Source organism: Pinus tabuliformis, chromosome X (assembly GCF_031772625.1).
Source record: "Pinus tabuliformis cultivar Carrire ecotype Pingquan chromosome X, CPIR1, whole genome shotgun sequence".
NCBI lineage: Eukaryota > Viridiplantae > Streptophyta > Pinopsida > Pinales > Pinaceae > Pinus > Pinus tabuliformis.
The window spans coordinates 874,969,528-874,972,331 of NC_142308.1; the positions used below are offsets into that span (position 1 = coordinate 874,969,528).

Here is a 2,804-nt window from a genome sequence, read left to right on the forward strand (position 1 = left end):
CTGCAAAACAATGTCATCCTATAGCTCGAGCCTCTATCATTTTTTGCATTTTCTCATTTGGCTTTTCGATATTTTATCATGCCATTGTGGGACCAACCATTTACTTTGTCCTCATTCATGAAATATTTCCATTTCCAAAAGAATCTGACCACACTTTTTGGTAAAAGAAAATTGTTGTCAATGAAAGATTATCGTAAATTATGTTGAATGGTGACATAATTTTCATTTTCATGGTATTTTTTTGCTAAAAAAGTGTCCAAACCGACGAAATGGTGTTCGCAATTATGCCATTTTCAAAAAATTGACACACCAACCAATGTGTAAATCTGTTAAATTGATGGCTAGTGAAGTTGTTAAATCGATGGGATGGGAGAAAGAGCACAGATGATGATAAGCAGTGAGTATTAATGGATCACTCGTAAGTATTAGGGAAAGACATTTAATTTATAAATAGAATAAAGGAAAATTTTGGTAAGTTTTGGGGAATGAATTTATTAATAGATAGCAAGCGAGTGATATGGAACGACACTAAATTTATTAATATATTAAAAATGGAATGAAGGAAGATGGGTTAAGTTTCGAGGAAGAGAGAGGATTGAAGAATGCAGAGAAATTGATTTGAATTTAAATAAGTGGTGCGGTGTATGGATGGAATATTAATGGGAGTGGGTAGAAGAATAAATGTGGGAGGACGAAGCGAATCGATTGACGGCAGACACGAGAAGAACAGAAATAAAGGCTGAGAATGGTTGCAAAATATAGTTTTGTGACCAAAACATAAACATTGTTTTCCCACATGTATTTGGGGAAGAAAGGAAGAAGGCGTATATAAGAGGGGCAGTGGGCATTCATAAGCACGACCTTACTTGAACAGGATCTGTTCTATAGGTTGTACGTCAAAGTTTACTTTGATTCCTATTCAGACAAGCACAAAAATCCAGAAGATGAACGATGGCTCTTGGGCCAGAGCGCGAAAAATTCAGACAAGCACAAAAAACCAGAAGATGAACGATGGCTCTTGGGCCAGAGCGCGAATGCTGTGATGGTTGGGGGTTTCCACTCCTATCTTTCTCCCGATGAAGTGACATTTCCAGTTCCACACGGTGAAGGCCCCAGAGCATTCTGACGGATTTACCCAAATTTTTCATTTTCCACTAAAGGAGCGTTCTCAGTTTTTTTTAATCTTTTTTCTGTGAAGTATTTTCCATTTTCGGTGAAGAAGCGTTCTCACGGTTTTTTTTTTTAGCTATTTTCTGTGAAGGAACGTGTGTTCTAATGGTTTCTAATTTCCATTTCCGGTGAAGGACCATGCGTTCTCAAGGGAGGATCTATACGAAGACGAGCTTTTCTAGCTTCTCTCTCTCTATGTTTTTGCTTGATGTCCAAGTCATTCACTAATTCCCAACCTCATAAATCTTATGCTACAACTTCTCTAGATGATCAAAACAAATGCTAACTTGTATAGCGTGAAAAGGTACTAGTTTCCACTGTGTTGGCTGACTAGGTGAGCGTATTCTCGCACTAGGATAGAGAAACAACTATTTCCTTTTCTTCCTCCATGACTGACACATTTTTAGTGTGTTTAATGGGAGCATAGAGTCCACAAAAAGGGTTAGCCCAGAGTTATCCCAACATGATTAGTATTGAAAGAGGATTTTGTGGGCATGGGTCACCAACAATATTGTGGGTCCACCAAAACATGTTTACTATAAAGTGATACAAAAATGATTAGCATCATGTAAGGAAGAGAAATCCATGAACATGTGATGTCTGATACTACTCAACAGGGTATCAATAAAGGTTCCAAAGGTGCTCAACCAAGTGATGTTTCTCAATTTTCTACATTTATTCTTCCCCAACCATAATTTTACATGTTCAATGTCAAATACTTGTGTTAAATATGAGAATTCACCTCTACCCTTTCAAGAAAAAAGATCTAAAATTGGAACACATGTTAGTGTAGGAAAGTGTCACAGTGCCACTTGCGATGCTCCTCATTAGCTGAAACCAAATATTTGGAACAAATTAGATAGAAATATACTTGTTGAAAGTAAATCAATATAACTAGAATTGGGAATTAACAATAGTAGGAAAGCCTTTATTTGTATTCAAAACTAACTACAATGTCGACTTTCCTCAAGAAGGGGACACCCTCCAATATAAGAAAAGTGCCAAAATATATGATATCTATCTAGGAACCAATTGAATAGCTGCTACAACTATATATAGTTTCTAATTGACTAAAACCATAACCACCTAGTGGACCTCCATTAATGAAGCCTCATCCACTAACTAGTAGAACTTCTTTAATGAGGCCACTCATATTTTTTTATTCCACACTCTGCTTCCTCATGGGATTTATTAATTAAAGATCCCCCAATTCATTAAACAACAACCTATTCTTCTCATGGGGGAGTCACGGACCTAACACAATATTATATTTTTCTAATATTGATTTTTCATCTTTTGTCATAATATTATGCTTATTAAATGTGTAAAGATATTATAATTTATCATAAAAAATAAAAATAAAAAGTCAATATAGTTGTCATATTATGAAGCTTAATTTTCATGTTTTAACAGAATTTGTGGCAATATCATGCTTTGTAATTTGTAAGGATATTAGAGTTCATTCTACTTTCTAATTGCAATATAAATTTTCATACCAAGTGACTTAAAATACATAAAATGTCAATGTATACAATCCACGTTGAAGGAAAAAAACTCCTTTTACAACGAATCCAATACCATGAAAAGACATAAATATCCTAGGACTAGGTCCTCTTATCACATACATACATACA

General features: G+C 35.1%; 1 pseudogene; it reads left to right on the forward strand.

Annotated features, from left to right (window-relative positions):
- The first annotated feature begins 856 nt into the window (after window positions 1-856).
- On the forward strand, window positions 857-1,132 carry LOC149142495 (small nucleolar RNA U3; annotated as a pseudogene).
- The last annotated feature ends 1,672 nt before the right edge of the window (window positions 1,133-2,804 follow it).